General features: G+C 55.8%; 1 pseudogene; it reads left to right on the forward strand.

The window, feature by feature from the left end:
- Window positions 1-1,777: 1,777 nt before the first annotated feature.
- LOC132340114 (Fc receptor-like protein 6) lies at window positions 1,778-9,729 on the forward strand (annotated as a pseudogene).
- The last annotated feature ends 10,173 nt before the right edge of the window (window positions 9,730-19,902 follow it).

The following is a 19,902-nucleotide window of genomic DNA, read 5'->3' on the forward strand; positions in this document are numbered from 1 at the left end:
GCTTACTGTCTGGTTCAGCTCCAGCCTGAGCAGCTGGAGTGTTGGCTGCCTCCTGAGTGACTGGGGTAGATGTTGCTTTATCTCCCTGCCTGCCTGCCTCTGTCTGCTGCCCTTTAGTATCTAGCAGGGTGCGATAAGTGTAGGTCAGGGCCCAGCTTATTGCAATGAGACTTTTTTCCTTAGAGTCACCATGGCATTTCTTTTTCAGGTATTTTCCCACCTCAGCTGGGTTCTGAATTTGTTCACATGGAAAATCCCAGTCTACAGGATCAGAAAATTCCTTCAGGGTTTGGCCCATATTTTCCCATTCTCCACACCACTCATCATTTTTCATGCTTGAGTCTACTTCTGGGTCAGGGGTCTTGTCAGCTCCTCTGGACATCTCAGCCCTCATTCTAGAGAAGCTGCAGACCATATAGAGGAAGCTTACCACATTAAATGCCAGAAACATGGTCTCCTTACCATTCAGGGGAAACTGAACATTCTCCAAAAGTGACATAACAGATTCAGAGGAGAAGAAGGAAAGGAAAGGCTGGAAAGTCTCATTCCCCACTCCTTCTCTAACAAACTGGGTGCAATTACTAATAAATTCCCAAAACATACTGCTGGAACTAGGACGAAGAAACTATAAACCATACATATTGTAAGCAGAATCCAGCAACCTTGTAAATGCCCTATAAATCATTATCACCAAGGCCAGCAAAATAGCTATTCCAATCCGTGCCCCTGTACTGTGAAAATTACGTCTTAGGGACAATAATCCAAGTGACCAGAAAGGTATTGAAACCTCAAAAAGGCTTATAGACCAGAACCACATGAAGGCCTCCACCCCAAGAGACATTTTGAAATCAAGCAACATGGCTACTTACTGCTTTAACTCACTACAGAGCAACCACAACCAACATGCAATCAATAATGCTTTTTTCCACTTTCTCGAGCCACGCGTTGGGCACCAATTGATGTATTTGTCCTGGTTCAGGGCAAATTTGGGAGAGAACCCCCAAAGGGCCCCCTAGGAAATCAGATTCTACCACCCCTCCCCCAACCGGTCCGGGAGAAAATACCTCCTTGGAGAAAAGTGGAAAAAAACTGTTTATTAAACAAGAAAACCTAAACAATATTAAACAATAAAACCCCTTGCTGCTCCAAAGGAGATGACAAACTCAGAGAGTCCCCTCCCCAGATTCCAGTTCAGCTCACTCAGTCCCTTATCAGTCCCTCTGGCGCTGGAAATGCCCTGGCTCAGGCCCGGCCTGGCCCACCGATGCGAGCTGCTGGTGCTCTTATGGTTGTTCAGTCCAGAGCAGGTGTGAACAGGTCCAAAGAAAGGGGAAAAAAGGAAAAAAAGCACAGTCCAGGGAACTTCTTTGCCTCAGCTAGCTAAACTAACTGAAAGCAAAAAAAAAAAAAACAAAACAAAAAAACCCTGTCCCGCTGTCTGTTCATCCGCAGACAAAGCAGTCCAGGAGCAGGAATGTGTAGGAGTGAGTTCAGTGTCTGAAAACAAACTGCGCACCTCCTCTCCCCCCCTCAATCCTTGAAGCAAGTCTTAAAGGTGCAAAACTCACTATTCAGCATAAACGGAACGAGACGATTGGGGATAAAAGCATCATATAGTCAACCTAGGACAGCCGGGAAGGTGGCGCTGCTCCTGTGGGGTGAGAGCCCCGGGACACTGTACCCCGTGTGCCTCTGTCCCTGCAGTGCCACTCCCACCCAGCCCTGTCCCTTCTCCCTTCAGGCCAGACCCTCGGCCTCACTGGTGAGTCCTCGGGGGATGCCACGGCTTCACCCTGCTGTCCCCAGCCCCACGCCGGCCCTGGAAGGCTGGTGTCCCCTGTCACCTGCAGGTGCCCAGACCACCCAGCTCCTTGTGGAGCCCCCCTGGAGGCCAGCGGTGCTGTGGGATGGGGTGACACTGACCTGCCAGGGCTTGGGGACCACCAGTGCCACCACCTGGTACAAGGATGGGCAGCACTGGTGGCAGGAGGGAAGCGGCAAATTCACTGTCACTGATAGTGGCACCTACACGTGTGACAGTCCCAACACCAGGCTCAGCCCCACCATGAGAGTCTCTAACTGTGAGGGGGGTTTGGGTGTCCCCAGCCTGGCACCTGCAGGGACTCCGAGGGTTCTGGGTGGGCTGCACTCCATGGGTCACCTCCTGTGTGACCAGAGCCTGTCCCCTGCTCTGGGGGCATCCCAGACCATCGCAGTGCGGGGAACCTGTGTCAGAACTGGGAAGCTCTGATGCCCGGGATGTGACCCAATGAGGGATCCTGGTGCCATCAGGTGTGACAGGACTCCTATGTCCTCCAGACAGGCTGGTGCTGCAGGTGCCAGCGCAGGAACTGCTGGAGGGGAACATGGTGACACTGCGCTGCCGGGGCCGGTGGAACTGCACGGTCACCGAGGTGTCCTTCTACCGCGAGGGGAAGAAACTGGAGAGGCTCAGTGATGGCACCAAGCTGTCCCTGCCCCCTCTGCAGCTGAACCACAGTGGCACTTACAGCTGCAGGGGGTGGGTAAAACCCTGGGTGTTGGAGGAGTCAGCACCGGTGACAATGAGAGTGCAAGGTGAGCCTCCCAGAGCATCCCAGTGTGGGGGAGCTTCGTGTTGGAATAAGGAATCCCTGGTGATCTGGGTGTGACCCAAACGGGGGATCCCATGAAAACGGGACCCCCGGTGTGACAGGACCCCATTGTCTTGCAGCCTGGTTAGAGCTGCAGGTGTCAGCACGGGACCTGCTGGGGGGGGACACGGTGACACTGCGCTGCAGGGGCTGGCAGAACAACCCAATCACCAAGGTGCGATTCTACCATGGGGACAAGGAGGTGGGGAGGCCCCTCTATGGGGCCAAGCAGTCCCTGTCCCCTCTGCAGCTGAGCCACAGCGGCCGGTACACCTGCGGGGGCTGGGTGGGCTATGAAGTGTCACCGTGGGCACAGTCAGAGCCAGTGACAGTGACAGTGCAGGGTGAGCACCCCGACAGCTGGAACGCCAATCTCCTGACACCCCCAAAGCCACTTCCCAGTGGACTCAGAGTCACAGTCTGCATCACCTCCCTCCTTCCCTGAGTACTCTCCCCTGCCGGTGCTGGAGGGTCCCCCTGAGCCCACCGAGGGGTCCCCCCTGATTCTCAGCTGCCTCAGCAGCCCCAGCCCCCTGCGGCCCTGAGCCTCCTTCCTGCACATGTTCTACCGGGATGGGCAGGTGGTGGGGTTCCCGCAGGAGTCCCCACAGCTGCTGGTGGCTGCTGTGGGGGTCTCCCACTCGGTGAATTACAGCTGCCAGGTGCGCTCTGATGGGGGGGGGCTGGCGGAAGAGCAGCTCCCTGCTCCACGTCACGGTGAGCAGTGAGTGCGGGGATGGGCGGGGGAGCACCCCCCAGTGACCCCCCAGACCCCCTGCCTGGGTACATCCATGTCCCCCAGACACCTTCCTTGTGTCCCCCCACCTCTGCCCTGTGTCTCCTCACCCCTCTGTCATGTGACCCCAACCCCGACATCCCCCATCACACCCATCCCCCCTGTCCCTATGCCCCCACACCAGCTGCCAGCCCCTCCCTGTTGCCTCAGCCTTTTCTCTGTCCCCACAGTGCCCGTGGCCAATGCCACCTTCACCCCTGGTCCCCTGTCACACCAGGTGCGTGCAGGTGACCCCATGACCCTGCGCTGCTCAGTGCAGGTGGGCTCAGCCCCTGTCACCTTCACCTGGCTGTGGAATGGGCTGGAGGTGGCCCAGGGTCCCCTCCTGGAGCTCAGGGACATCGATGTGGGACATTCGGGCACCTACCAGTGTGTGGCCACCAACCAACTGGGACAAGACGGGCACCGCGTGTTCCGGGCACTCAGCCCTGAGCTGGCCCTGGAGGTGACACCTGGGTCACCCTGGGTCACAGGTGGGCTCACACGGTGTCACTAGGGTGTTTAGGACCCTGGGGTGATGGGTGACTCCAGTGTGTCCCCTCTGTCCCCTGCAGTTGCTGTGAATGTCGGCAGGACCCTCCTGTTCCTGCTCCTGCTCCTGGCTGTCATTGGGGGCTGTGACTGGTTGCACCACCAGGGTGGGTGACAATGGGGGGGGATGGGGGTCCTGGAGTGAGGGGAAGCCCCCAGAGGGGGGGCAGAGATCAGCTTCACCCAGGGTCCCTGATCTGGGGAAACTGAGCCTGCAGTGACCTCACCTCGGGGTCCTGGGGAATTTGGGGGGAATGTGGAGGGTCTTGGTTGGGCTCCAGGGCCATACCTGAGTGGGTTTTGAGGAACATTGGGGTATCACTGCAAGCTCCTGGAGTGTTTGGGGATCGCCTGGAGAGCTGTGCAGGGATGTTGGGGGATCTTTTTGGGATCCTGGGGGAGTTTGGGGGTCTTGCTCCCTGCCAGACTTGGGGTTCTGGGGGCTCAGAGAATGGCGAACACCAGGGGGGCTCGGGGGCCCTGAGGTGTTGCAGAAGTTCTGGGGGGTTCAGGGGTGCTTGGAGTGTCCGGTGGAATCAGGGGTCCAGTGGGAATCGGGGCTGCAGTGGGGAATTGGGGTCCCGTGGGTGGTTGGAGTTGCCAAGGTCCCAGGAAGGTTTCGGGGTCCCAGGGTCCCCTCGGTCATCCCCTCCCCTTTTCCTTGCAGAAACCAGGAAGCCCCAGGACTGGTGGTGGGGGGGGCTCATGCTGGGACTCCCCTTTCCCCCTCTCCAGACACTACCCAGACCCCCCCTTATCCCCACAGGACCGCCCCAGAGGAGGGGGCAGTGCTGGACCCCAATGTCGTGGGCACCGACTGGGTCAGGGGTGAGTACGGGGTGGGGGGCACAGAGACAAATCACCCACGGGTGTCACCCCCACCCAGGTCCCCACAACCAGTGTCTCTCACAGGGCCCCCACAGGTGTCCCCTGGCCCTGTCTCACCTCCACAAGTGACCAACACGGAGCTGTTGGGACCCGAAGAGGGACAGCGGGACGCCCGTCACTACAATGATGTGCTGTGACACAGGGGGGCACTGGGGGGCATCAATGACCCTAAGGGGTTTCTTCCTCCTCTTCACAGCGCCCCACAGGACTCCTCATTCCTCCTCCCAGTGCTGGTGGAGCACACAACCCTTTTCACTCTTATTGTACCCAAAATGCAGCTTTTGATTAAACTGTGAGAAACTACGCTCACTCGTTAAAATTTGTAAAATTTTAATAAGGGATAAAAGGGTCAGTAAACAGCCTGCTGGGTGATTGGCAACTGCCAGAGGCACACTGTTCGCTACAACAATTCTTCTTACACACCTTTTCATTGTGTTGGTTAAATACATACTCAGGACGGTTATACATATTCAAACATTCTTCCCAGTTTATGTGTTCCTGAAATCCTTTGGTTGGTTTTATCCTTGATTCATTTTCATAAAGTACGTGCCAGACTGCAGATAAAATTTATATATTTTATTTCCACACAAGGCCCCCCTGTTCTATGGCTTGACAGCTTTTAATAACTAAAGGGTCAGTAGTAAATTCATCTTTGCATTTTTTTCTTTTGGTGCTTATTTACTTGGCGCTTTTCAATGTGTACCTATCATAGAGGTGAGATCCTCCACCAGTACATTAAATCAACACTAGCTATTTCACAAGATTATCTGTTTTATTCTCACCATTGTCACTTAGTTACACAAAAAAAGGCATTGGCTACTTCTGCAACCATTAATGTTGTAATAACACACAGCACATTGTCTCTGTATTGATATTTTGGGAGAGCCTAAACTAGAATATATTTATCATGCTCAAATATATATTCTACACAGGGTTAGGCTAAAAAGGCTGGCGAACTGTAGTGTATTAAAAGCAATTAAATAGTGATTATAAACTGTGTTATACCAAAATAATTTGCAAAACCCAAAAGAAAAATGAAAGCCAATGAATGACTTCATAGTAATTCATAAAAGGGAGAAGGTGTACTGAAGGGTTTATTTCACTTCTCCTTACCCTGCTCTGATTTTGTCAGCAGTAAATTCAAATCATATCTCTAATCCAAGGCAGTTTTTACCCGTGACAGGATTTGATGTGTGATCTCTCCTGCTCCTCGTCTCAACCCAGGAACCATTTGCTCAATTTTCTCTCCCCATCCAGGTGTGGAGGGCAGTGAGAGAGTGGCTGTGGTGGGTGCAGGGCATCCAGCCATTGTCCATCCACAGCAAGGCAGGCAGGAGGAGGAGGGTCCAGGTCAGGTTGTTGAGCAGATCAGGGTGGGATTTGCAGTAGTTCTGGGGCTCTCTCAGACCCTTGGGGACAGGGACAAAATGATCAGTTGCTGCATTTCTGGACTGGTTCCCCCACAGCTGGCCCTGCAGGGGGGATTTCCAGCCAGCCCTGCTCTGAAAACTATCAAAGGTCCTCGCAGAGCCACTGCTTGGGCTCCCTTTGGGGTTTGTGCTTCTTGCAGGGCTGAGCAAACCACAGGCAGGCCTTTTTCCCCCACAGAATTCTCACCTCTGCAGCAGCTCTAAAGCTGTCAGAATCAAAGCCAAGGGGGCAGGGGGCGACCCTGAGGTGCTGGCTGCCACCTGGGGCTGGGCAGAGCAGGGCTGGGCAATGGCCATCCCTGTGCAGTGGGGCTGGGCAATGGCTGGGCCCCCCCCTCCCTTGCATTGACAGGGGCCCCCAGGAAATGCCACCCCTGGGACAGGCATCCCATCAGGAATGTGCAGGCACATTTCCAGAAGTGCCACCCCCTGGGACAGGACCGCCCGTGTCAGGATGTGTCCGCCCATGGGACAGGATCCTCACAGGACAGGACCCCCCTGGATGTGCCCCCCCAGGACAGAACTGCCCCCTTTTCCCATCTGAAACTGAGCACAAATGGCCTCTTACTTCTTGTCCAGGAAAAAGAAAGTGAAAGTGTTGAGGGGGCACAGCCCAACACCTCCATCCCCCACAGCCTCCCCACCCTTCCCTGCACCCTCTACTCCCCATTTTCCCCCTCCCCTGGGTCCCCCCAACCCCTTCCCTGCTCAGGTGCTCCCCGGAATTGCTGAGCCAGGAACTGGGGCTGAGGGGACTTAGCACAAAAGTGAGGAAAATAAGGAAAAAAGAGAAATAAAGAGAGGAAAAAGTCCAGGGCAGTGGAGGGAACAAAAGCAGAGTCACCCAGGACCCCCATCCCCAGCAAACGAGCAGCCCAGAGGGGTTATGCTGGGCCCTGGGTCACACAAAATCTGAAGCACCCAGGGAAGGACCTGAGATCCTCGTGCCCACCCAGCCACTGCCCATCCCTGACACCCCCATTCCCCTGGCACCCCAACCATGGGACCCCCATTGCCTTGCTCTCCTCCCTGGAGACCCCCATCCCAGAACTGACATTGTCCAGCACCACCACTGCCTTGATCCCCTCCCATGGGCTGCTCCTTCCCCCAGACCCCCTATTCCTGAGGGTCCCCATTTTCCTCCTGCATCCTCAACCCTGGCATCCAAATGCCATGACCATAAATCTCTGGGGACCAAGTTCCCACAGCACACCCATCACTGATTCCCTCCCAGGCACGGAGACCCCAATTCCCCTAGATCCCCATTCTCCTGGATACCCATCCTTGGTTTGGGGGATGGGGGTGTGGGGACAGGAATGTGGGGACTGGCACCTTTGGGCTCAGGTAGCTGTGGGCATAGGGAGAAGGGAACTGGTATGCAGGGACAGAAGGGGACAGGAACGGTGAGGATGTGGCCATGGGGATGGGATCATAGGGATGGGATCATGAGCTGGTGGGAGTGACCTGGGCCAGCATGGGCTGTGTCCATGGTGTCCTCATGCCCAGGGTGTCCACCATGTCCCCAGGTTGTGCCTCAGCCCAGGATGGCCTCAGTGTCCCTTTTCCCAAGGCGTCTGTGCCACATTGTCATGGTTTGATCCTGACGCAATGCCAGTTTCCCCATGAGAATACCTCTTTCCCTGGTATCTACTGTGAGATGTGATCAGAGACAGAGCAGAGCAGGCTCCAACTTAAGATTGAAAGAAAAAAAAACTTTATTAACCTAAAACTACAGGAAAGAAACACAGAACACAGGATGAAAACCTCCCAAATATCCTCCCCCTCCCCCCACCAGATTTCCAATTCCGTTACCACCCCTTAGATCACCCACTCTCAGTCCATCACCACCCTTTAGATAATCAATTCTCAACTCCTTGAGAAGAGAGGAGTCCCTCTTGCACCACAGACTTCCCCAGGAAACAGTCAGAACTTCTCGTGTTTCCGTGTCACGTGTGGCACCGCCCGGAGAACATTTGCCATCGTCCATGTCCAGTGCTCTCACCACTGCACATGGACCAGAGCTGCTTCTAGGGTTTTTCCCTTTAAGGATGCTTTGTCCAGTTCCAAAAAGGCACAGTCCCTCTCCTTCTGGGACACCTGTCCCCCCCATCTTTCACCCCCTGGGGCTGAGGGGTCTCTTGAACAGAGATCATCTTCCTCTTCTTCTTCTTCGAAGACGGAGGGCACCACCACCACCCTCCTCACCCTTTGTCTCTGTTCACACATTTCACATCACCGCACTCTCCTGGCTCTGAGCCATTGCCTCCCCCTAGAATACAGTCTCTGTGTCACAGGAACTCAAGGGTTCTGCCATGGCTATTCAAGAAAAGTCCAGCCAAAGGCCACTCTATCATCTCCTCCCACCTAGAATTCTTCTCAACTTCTCTCAATCTCATCAACTCCAGGAGGAATCAGCATTTGCAAGGTTTCCATCATCCCAAGAAGGGTTAAAAGTCCCAGGCTCTGCCGGTTCGGTTCATGAACTCCCACGGCTGGCCGCCCTGCCGGGCACCCCAACCTTCTCCTTCACGCCGGCCACGCTACCACAACAGGCACAGGCTGCTCTCCTCTCTCTCCCTGGAGGGGGGGAATGGGGGGGGGTGGGGGGAATGGGGGATGGCTGTCCGAAGCCTCACAGTGCTCCTCCACCCTTCAGCCCAGGCCTGGCCTACCTCCCTCCGGCCGCATGGCTCCCCTCCCCTGGCCCAGCTCAGAGCCCGGCAGGGGAAGGTCTGCTCTCTTCCAAGACCGGAACCCAAAGAGAGTTTCCCCTGGGAGTTCACAGCTTTTAACCCCCTGTGTTCTCAGAGGCGTATCCATGCCCTCAGTGGACAAACCAGGTGCCAATATTAAAATCTGAACACCGATTGGCGTGACCACACCATCCCAAAAAAAACTCATTTCCTCTCAAACCACGACACACATTAATGTGGTGCACGGGTGGCTGTGACACAGACATGTCCCCCTGACCATCCAAATCTTTTGGGGACCACTCCCACACACTTTCCCACAAGACCTTCTGTCCCCACAGCGACAGTTTGGGGGAAGCCCCCACACCCCATGTCCCCGTGCTGCTGTCCCTGCAGTGCCACCCTCAGCCAGGCCTGTCCCTTCTCCTTTCCAGCCCAGACCCTCGGCCTCACTGGTGAGTCCTCGGGGAATGCCATGGCCCCACCCCGTTGTCCCCAGCCCCACGCTGGCCCTGGAAGGCTGGTGTCCCCTGTCACCCACAGGCACCCTGACCACCCAGCTCCTTGTGGAGCCCCCCTGGAGGCCAGCGGTGAAGTTGGACAGGGTGACACTGACCTGCCAGGGCTCAGTAACATCTGGTGCCACCACCTGGTACAAGGACGGGCAGCACTGGTGGCAACAGGGACGCCACCGCGTCACTCTCACCGATATTCACACCTACTGGTATGAGAGACCCAGCAGCAGGCTCAGTCCACCCTGAGGGTCTCAGACGGTGAGGGGGGTTTTGGGTGTCCCCAGCCTGGCACTCGTGGGGACCCCGAGGACTCTGGATGGACTCCACTCCATAGGTCACCTCCAAGTGTGACCAGAGTCTTTCCCTTGCTCTGGGGACATCCCAGAACATTCCAGAGCAGGGGAACCTGTGCTGGATCTGGGAACCCCTGGTGCACTGGGTGTGACCCAGTGGGGGTTCCTGGTGCCATCAGGTGTGACAGGATTCCTCTGTCCCCCAGAATGGCTCGTGCTGCAGGTGCCAGCATGGGCGCTGCTGGAGGGGGAGATGGTGACACTGTGCTGCCAGGGCAAGTGGAACGGACCGGTCAATAGGGTGTCCTTCTACCACGAGGAGGAGGAACTGGAAGTGTTCCCCGATGGCACCGAGCTGTCCCTGTCCCCTCTGCAGCTGAGCCGCAGCGGCAGCTACAGCTGCAATTGTTGGGTGAAATCCTGGGTGTGGAAGAAGTCAGCACCGGTGACAGTGACAGTGCAGGGTGAACAACCCACAGCCGCCACACCAACACTCCCACAGCCACTCCCCAGGAACTTGGGGTCACAAATCCCCCTCCCCTCTCCTTCCCAGAGCTCTTCTTAGTGCTGGTGCTGGAGGGTCCCACCCAGCCTACCGAGGGGTCCCACCTGAATCTCAGCTACCTCAGCACCCCCAGCCCCCTGTGGCCTTGAGCCCCTCTCCTGCACATGTTCTACCAGAATGGGCAGGTGGTGGGGGGCCCGCAAGGGTCCCCACAGCTGCTGGTGCCCACCGTGGGGGTCTCCCACTCGGGGAATTACAGCTGCGATGTGCGCTCCGAGGGAGGGGCCACGCAGAAGAGCAGCGCCTGGCTCCGAGTCACAGTGCGCAGTGAGTGCAGGGATGGGCACGGGGAGCCCCCAGTGACCCCCCCAGATCCCCAGCCTGGGTATGTCCCTGTCTCCCTGACACCTTTCTTGTGTCCCCCTGCCTCTGCCTTGTGTCCCCTCACCCCTCTGTCGTGTGACCCCATCCCCGACATCCCCCATCACACCCATCTCCCCCGACCCTCTCCCCCCACACTACCTGCCAGCCCCTCCCTGTGGCCTCTGCCCTGTCTCTGTCCCCGCAGTGCCCATGGCCAATGCCACCTTCACCCCCGGTCCCCTGTCACACCAGGTGCATGCAGGTGACCCCGTGACCCTGCGCTGCTCCGTGCAGGTAGGCTCAGCCCCTGTCACTTTCACCTGGCTGCACAACAACCAGGAGGTGGTCTGGGGTCCCCTCCTGGAGCTCAGGGACATTGATGTGGGACATTCGGGCACCTACCAGTGCGTGGCCACCAACCAGCTGGTACAGGACGGGCACTGCGTGTTCCGGGCACTCAGCCCTGAGCTGGCACGGACAGTGAAAATATGGGGACACAGGGATACAGGTGAGGTCCCACAGAGTCACCAGGGAGTGCAGGACCCCCGGGGTGATGGCTGGTCCTGATATGTCCCCCTCTGTTTCTTACAGTGGCCACAAGAGTCGGTGGGGCCCTTTCGTTCGTGGTCGTGCTCCTGGCTGTCTTCGGGGGCTGTCACTGGTGGCATCCTGTGAGTGGGTGACAATGAGGGGACAGAGGTTATGGAGAGAGGTGGCAAGGCCCCCAGAGGAGGGGGGCCATAGGGTGGCACTCACAGCCCCTGACTTGGGATGGGCTGAGCCCCCAGTGACCATGGCTCAGAGCCCTGGGGAGCTGTTGGAGGGTTGTGCAGGGATGTTGGGGGTTCTATCAGGGGTTCCCCTCCCTTCCCGGCTTGGGGTTCTGGGAGCTCAGGGTGTTGGTGCAAGTGGGGTAGTTCAGGGATACTGGGGGGGCCTGGGGAGAATTGTGTTACTGGTGGTGGTTCAGGATTCCCTAGGGTGGATGAGGGCCCCCGGATCTCCAAAGTCACCCCTCCAGTTTTCCTTTGCAGATGCCAGGAAGCACCAGGAAAGGTGACTGCAGGCTCCAGCCATGATACACCTTTTACCCAAACTCTTCCACACACCCCTTTATTCCCACAGGGCCCCCCCATACCCCCTGGCACCCTCGGTGGAGGATCCTCAGGCGATGTATATGGAGCTGCACAGGCAACCATGGGAACCCAGGGACATCTATGACAATCTACACCAGAAGTTGTGATGCTCTGGGAAGCAGGAGGCACTGGGTGACACTGGGGGTGCTCCCTCCATGGCTCCTGTGCTTGCCCATCCTTCCAAGGGAGGTGGTCATGGGTCAGGGGAAAGCTACACAGAGTACCCTGTGCTCCCCATTTCCTCTCCCACTACCCTCAAGGGCTCCCCCATCCCTTTGCTCATACCTGCAGGGGCTCCCCAGCCCCATCCAAGTGCCCAAGTACCCGCAGTGACCGCCCCATTCTCTCCCCACAGTGCTTGCAGTACACCCAGGGCTTCCCCATTCCCCCTCCCACTACCCCGTCCCATCCCGCTGTAAAAGGGGGAGTCAGGGAGGATTCCTTCTGAAAGGTTAGTGTCGTGGTTTGAGTGGAAGTGAGTTTTTTGGGATGCTGTGGTCAAACCATCACAGTTTCTCAGATGAAAATGAAGCACAAACATGGCAATATTATATCTGAGAACTGTTTACTGATAAAGGAGGGTAAATATTCTTACCAAAGGGGGAGAGAAGGGAGTAGAAAGGGAAAAGGATAGAGAGAGAAACAGAGGACAGGGATAGTGTTACCACAAGAAGCCCGGGCACTCTGTGGGCATCAGCTCGGCAGATGGAGTGTGTGTGCTGCAAGCCACAGCCAGCCCACAGGGCTTTTGTGAGTGGCTGGGCATGATTTCCAAGCAACGGCACCTGCATGTCTCTGGAATCGGCGAGCGATGGCTGCAGGCTGGGTGCTGCGGGCTGGTGCTGCGGCACTGCTGGCTCTGTGCTGGCTACCATGGGCTGGTGCTGCGGTGGGCAGGTGCAGCAGGCTCGGTGCTGTGGCAGCAGGGGAAATGTGGCAGAAGAGGGGGGTGGGTGCAGGCTGCATCCGCTCCATCAGGGAAACAATGAAGGAACGTCCAGGACAAGCAGGAATGAGCTGCCTCATGGAAGCAGCAAAGCAGGGAAGAACGGGTGCGGACAGGGAAGAAGGACCACAGGGAGGAAAAGGTGAGAGGGGAGAGTATCGGTGATATTTTTGCCCGACGTCCAAGAGGAATGATGCATCTGATTCCATCTTTTCAGAAGACTAATTATTTTATTATACTATATTATTCTATATTATATTACCTTCCACCTAAGCTGAATCTGCCAAGCATTCAACTGCACTCCACTGCACAGAATCTCATGAGTGTCTGCCAACAGTCCCGACACACACATACCTGGATTCAATTGGTCAGTGAATTGTGGGAATCCATAAAATCAGAGGGTTTTGGGAAAGCTGCAAAAGGCAGGCCTCAGAGACAGCAGAACTGTGATTAGAGCTAAGCAGCAGCCATGAGATAGGTCAGCAGAAAAATTATTTAAAAAGTAGAAAAGCAAGGACAAGTAGAACAATGGTCCATGTATTAATGCTTGTCTAGGATAACTTCCTAAGCTGCAGAAAAGTTTATCTAGCAAGATATTAGAAAGTTTGAAGCTTAATAATGGAGCTCTGTGCATTGTGTTTTAAGGCTTACAAGCAGGCATTGTATTCAAAATAAGCAAGCATTGTTTTAACTAAAGGTACGTGTGCTTATAGTGGTTGGATGGAACCACTGTCAATATGCTTCTGCATTGTGTGATTGGTCAAAAAAGTTATAAAGTTGTAACATTAAGTTCTTTGTCTGCTGCGTGGAATGTGAGCTGCTGGCATCTTCCCATTGTCATAGCCATGTAATGAGACTGATGCTGAAAAATAAAACAGCTCAAGGCACGTTCCACAGCAGTCCCGTCCCGTTCGTGGTTTGTATATAGCCCCCGGATGGTAATATGAATCAAAACACTCACACCAGAATCCAATTATCAATTCCCTTCAGGTAAACAATCTTCCACAATGCATTCCAGTTGTGAACAACACAGCAGCAGTAAATGAGAAAAGAATTGTTTGAATCATTTTTGCTTCTCTCACTGCTTCTCCCAGGTTCAGAGAATGGGAATCCCACAGGGAAGGAGGGCCAAACTGACCCTCTGAGCGAGCCTCTGATCCCTCCAAGAAACCCAAAGCAAAACGCTCCTCTTGTGTCACAGTTAGCTGCTTTTATTTGCAAAGGCTCCTCCCACAGCCCGATTACCCGGGAATTTCTTCCCAGACATTTTTCCTGGGCATCTGTCCCACCAGCCAGTGGGGGTCACTCACAGCCCGATCACTGAAGCTTTCTCTCCCCTGATCATCTGTTGTGTGAAGCCTCACCAGGGACAGGGTTCCCAGCACATGGACAACCCACTGAGTCATTTTTCACCTCATGGATAGCGTATGTTGAGACATAAATCCAAATCAGATTTGTTCTTCTTAACCCCCATGTGCTTAGTAACTCTGCAATCCCCCTCCCAGTGCTCCCAGTAAAGTGTCTTACTGTTGCATATCCCAGTTCCAAGGGGGCACAGGACCCAGTTCCCTGCTCCTGGGACAAAAGTGCAGCTCTTTGGTTAAACTGGCAGAAATGGTGTTTCTTTGTTCAACTCTGTCAAGGAAGCTGAACAAGGTGGGAACCTCCCTTGGAACGGAAAATATGACCCCCTGCTCTCGGAGCTGTTATAACTTTGAAATTAGGAGGCTTTCAGGAAAAGATGTGGGAACATGAATAACAGCTCTTTACTGGTATTTATTGTGAGAAACAAGTGAATGGAAGTTGACTTTTGCTGGATATTAAATGAATTGATATTACATTATTGATTATATTGTTGATTAAATATTGTGATGTTGTTAGTGTTGGGATGGAGATACGTATTGTGGAGTGGCTGATGTGGTTGGGGTGGCCATCCAAGGGTGGTGCCCAGCCATGGCCCAGCCCCACTGCACACGGATGACCATTGCCCAACCCTGCTCTGGACAGCCCCAGGTGGCAGCCAGCACCTCAGTGTCCCCCCCTGCCCCCTTGGCTTTGATTCTGACAGCTTTAGAGCTGCTGCAGAGGTGAGAATTCTGTGGGGGGAAAAAGGCCTGCCTGTGGTTTGCTCAGCCCTGCAAGAAGCACAAAACCCAAAGGGAGCCCAAGCAGTGGCTCTGTGAGGGCCTTTGATAGTTTTCAGAGCAGGGCTGGCTGGAAACCCACCCTGCAGGGGCAGCTGTGAGGGAACCAGTCCAGAAATGCAGCAATTGATCATTTTGTTCCTCTTGCTAAGGGACTGAGAGAGCCCCAGAACTACTGCAAATCCCACCCTGATCTGCTCAACAGCCTGACCTGGACCCTCCTCCTCCTCCCTGCCTTGCCATGGATGGACAGTGCCCGGATGCCCCGCACCCACCACAGCCGCTCTCTCACTGCCCTCCACACCTGGATGGGGAGAGAAAATTGAGCAAAGGGTTCCTGGGTTGAGACAAGGAGCAGGAGAGATCACTCATCAAATCCTGTCATGAGTAAAACTGCCTTGAGTTTAGAGATATGAATTGAAATTTATTGCTGACAAAATCAGAGCAGGGTAAGGAGAAGTGAAATAAACCCTTCAGTACACCTTTTCCCTTTTATGAATAACTATGAAGTCATTGGCTTTCATTCTTCTATTGGTTTTTGGTACAATACATTTTGGTATTTTTGGTATTTGGTGTAATATTTTGGTATAATATAGTTTGTAATACCTTTTTAACTGCTTTTGATACACTACAATTTGTCAGCCTTTTCACCCTAATCTCTGTGTAGAACATGTACTTTAGTGTGATTAGTATGTTATAGTTTAGGCTCTCCCAAAATATCAAGATAGAGACAGTGTGCTGTGTATTACAACATAAACTGTTGCAGAAGTAGCTAATGCCTTTATTTGTGTAACTAAGTGACAATGGTGAGAATAACAGATAATTTTGTGAAATAGCTAATGTTGGTTTAATGTACTGGTGGAGGATCTCATCTGTATGATAAGAACACAGTGAAAAGTAGCAAGTAAATAAACAGCAAAAGAAAGAACGCAAAGAGGAATTTACCACTGACCCTTCATTTATTAAAAACTGTCAAACCACAGAACAGGGCGGGGCTTGTGAGGAAATAAAATATATAAATTTTATCTGCAGGATGGCATGGACTTTATGAAAATTAATCAGGGGTCAAACCAAGCAAAAGGATTCCCTGAACATGTAAAGTGGAAAGAATGTTTGAATATGTAAAACCCTCCTCAGTATCTATTTGACCAATACAATGAGAAGGTGTGTAAGAAAAATTGTTGTAGTTAACCCTGTTAACCCTCTCTGGCAGTTGCCAATCACCCAGCAGGCTGTTTACTGACCCTTTTATCCCTTCTTAAACATTTACAAATTTTAACACATCAGCCTTGTTTCTCACACAGTTTAATCAAAAAACTATGTTTTGGGTACAATAAGAGTGAAAAAAGTCATGTGCTTCCTTGGCATTGGGAGAGGGAATGAGGAGCCCTGTGGGGTGCTGGGAAGAGGAAGAGACCCCTGAGGGGAATCTATGCCCCCCAGCACCTCCAAGTACCCCTGTGTCACAGCACATTCTCATAGTCACGGGGGTCCCACTGTCCCTCGTGGGGTCCCGACTGCTCTGCATTGGTCACTTGTGGATCCCAAGGTGGGGCAGGGCTGGGGGACACCCATGGGGGCCCTGAGAGTGACACCGGTTGTGCGGGACCTGGGTGGGGGTGACACCCGTGGGTAACATGGCCCAGTGTAACCCACTGCACTCAATCCTGGCCCAGTCATTGCCCACGACGTGGGTGTTGAGAACAGCCTCCTCCTGCAGGGGTGTCCTGTGGGGATAAGGGGGGTCTGGGGCTGTCTGGGGAGGGGAAAAGGGGAGTCCTAGCTCCCCCCACTCACCTGTCTTGGAGCTTCCAGGTGGCTGCAAGGGAAAGGGGAGGGGGTGACCAAGGGGACACCGGGAGCCCTGAACCTTCCTGGGAACTCAGCAGCTCCAACCACCCATGGGACCCCCAAATGCCCAATACAGCCCTGATTCCCACTGGATCCCTGATCTCTGCCCCCACTCTCAGGGCTTCCCCTCACTCCAGGACCCCCATCCCCCCCATTGTCACCCACCCCAGCAGTGCCACCAGTGACAGCCCCCAATGACAGCCAGGAGCAGGAGCAGGAACAGGAGGGTCCTGCCAACATTCACAGCTACTGCTGAGGACAGAGGGGACACATCAGGGTCACCCTGGACCCTGGGGGTCCTGAACACCCTGGTGACCCCGTGTGACACCACCTGTGACCCAAGGTGAGCGAGGGGTCGCCAACAGGGCCAGCTCAGGGCTGAGTGCCCGGAACACGCAGTGCCCATCCTGTCCTAGCTGGTTGGTGGCCACGCACTGGTAGGTGCCTGAATGTCCCACATCAATGTCCCCTGAGCTCCAGGAGGGGACCCCGAGCCACCTCCTGCCCATTGTGCAGCCAGGTGAAGGTGACAGGGACTGAGCCCACCTGCACTGAGCACCACAGGGCCACACTGTCACCTGCACGCACCTGGTGTGACAGGGGACCGGGGGTGATGGTGGCATTGGCCACGGGCACTGTGGGGACACAGACGGAGCTGGCACCTGGTGAGGTGGGATGGAGGTGCCGTGGGTGACGTCACCCTCAGTCCAAGGGTCCTGCTCACCCAGGACGGTGACATTCAGGGGGTCACTCTAGGCCACGCTTTCCCCGCTGCTGACCCGGCACCGGTAGTGGCTGCTGTCATTGTCCCCATCATGGCCCAGCTCCAGGCGGGGGCCAGAGCCCAGAGGTGCCCCCAAGCCCTCCTGGTGCCAGGAGAAGGACAGGGGACCTGTCCCCTTGGCCACTGCGCAGCTCAGCACCAGGCTGTTCTCGAGTGCCACCTGTCCCCTGGGGGTCTGCCCTGACAGGGACACCCCCAAGAGCGGGGCCCCTGCAGGAGGGGGGGACACCAGGGGACAGCAAGAGACCCAGGGGGGACAGGAAGGGGCAGGGGGATCCCATTGAGGGTGAGGGGGCACAGAGATGCTGGGGGGGCTTGCAAAGGAACCCCGAGGGATGATGGTGAGTTCAGGGAGGGGACACCTGGAGCAGGAGGACAGTGACACAAGGAAGGGGACCCAGGGAACCACAGAGGGGATGGTGTGACCTGGGAAAGTTGCAGGGACCTCAGAGAGGTGGGGGGGACGCAGGGAGGAATGAGAGGAGCTGGTGAGGGATGGGGGGACACAGGCCAGGAATGGGGGACCTGGGAATGGACCCACAGCAGGGATGGCAGGGCATGGAGAAGTTGTCAGGGAAGGATGGGGCTACCCATGTAGGGCTGGGCAACCCAGGGAGGGACCTGAGAAAGGAGTGGGGGAGAGCCAGGGAGGGATCTGGGAAAGGTTGGGGGCCCCACTGCAGGTGTCAGGAAGGACTGGGGGTCCCCAGTCAGCATTGGGGGTGCCAAGGAGGCTGTGGGGGTTCCCCATGTAGGGCTGGGCAACCCAGGGAGGGACCCGAGAAAGGAGTGGGGGAGAGCCAGGGAGGGATCTGGGAAAGGTTGGGGGCCCCACTGCAGGTGTCAGGAAGGACTGGGGGTCCCCAGTCAGCATTGGGGGTGCCGAGGAGGCTGTGGGGGCTCCCCGTGCCTATCCCTGCACTTACTGCGCACCATGACGCGGAGCCGGGCACTGCTCTTCCGCAAGTTCCCCCCCTCGGAGCGCACCTGGCAGCTGTAATTCCCCGAGTGGGAGACCCCCACAGAGGGCACCAGCAGCTGTGGGGACACCTGCAGGCCCCCCACCACCTGCCAGTCCCGGTAGAACGCGTACAGGAGGGGGGCTCGGGGCCACAGGGGGCTGAGGGTGCTGAGGCAGATGAGATTCAGGTGGGACCCCTCGGTGGGCTCAGGGGGGCCCTCCAGCACTGGCACCGAGAAGAGCTCAGAGAAGGAGAGGGGAGGTGAGGACTGTGACTCTAAGTCTGCTGGGAAGTGGCTTTGGGGCTGTCAGGAGATTGGAGTTCCAGCCTTGTGGGTGCTCACCATGCACTGTCACTGTCACTGCTGCTGACCGTGATGTCCAGGACCCCACCAAGCCCCCACAGCTGTAGCAGCCACTGTGGCGTAGCTGCAGAGGGGACAGGGAGAGCTCGGTCCCCCTGAGGGCCCCCCCCAGATCCTTCTTGTCATGGTAAAATCGCACCCTGGTGAGAGGGTTGTCCTGGCGGCCCCGGCAGCGCAGTGTCACTGTGTCCCCCTCCAGCAGCACCTGTGCTGGCACCTGCAGCACCAGACCGTCTGTGGGACAGGAGGGTCCCATCTCACTGAGGGGCTCGAGACAGGTCCGAAGTGGGTGCCCATGGCCTTGGGGACATCTGGTTGCACTGGGATTCAGTGGGATGTCCCTGTGTGCAGGGCACAGGCTCTCGCCACTTTAGGGGTGTGAGGCGCCCCATGGAGTCGAGCCCACCCAGACCTGTCTGGGGCCACCCAGATCATTTGTGCTAAGTCCCCTTACCCCTGGTTCTTGGCTCAGCAATTCCGGGGAGCACCTGAGCAGGGAACATGTTGGGGGAACCAAGGGGAGGGGGAAAATGGGGAGTAGGGGGTGCAGGGAAGGGTGGGGAGGCTGTGGGGGATAGAGGTGTGGGGCTGTGCCCCTTCAACACTTTCTTTTTCCTGGACAAAAAGGAAGAAGCTGTTTGTGCTTAGAGTCAGATGGGAAAGGGGGGCAGTTCTGCCTGGGGGGGCACATCCAGGGGGCTCCTGTCCTGGCAGGATCCTGTCCCATGAGGTATAACTTCCTGGGATGGGGGCACCTTTTCCACGTGGTGGCACTTCCACAAATGTCCCTGCACATTCCTGGTTGGATGCCTGTCCCAGGGGTGACACATCCTGGGGACCCCGGTCAATCCAAGGGTGGGGCCCAGCCATGGCCCAGCCCCACTGCACAGGGATGGCCATTGCCCAGCCCTGCTCTGCCCAGCCCCAGGTGGCAGCCAGGACCTCAGAGTCCCCCCCTGCCCCCTTGGCTTTGATTCTGACAGCTTTAGAGCTGCTGCAGAGGTGAGAATGCTGTGGGGGAAAAAGGCCTGCCTGTGATTTGCTCAGCCCTGCAAGAAGCACAAAACCCAA

The sequence above is a fragment of the Haemorhous mexicanus genome, chromosome 31 (assembly GCF_027477595.1).
Source record: "Haemorhous mexicanus isolate bHaeMex1 chromosome 31, bHaeMex1.pri, whole genome shotgun sequence".
Classification (NCBI taxonomy): domain Eukaryota; kingdom Metazoa; phylum Chordata; class Aves; order Passeriformes; family Fringillidae; genus Haemorhous; species Haemorhous mexicanus.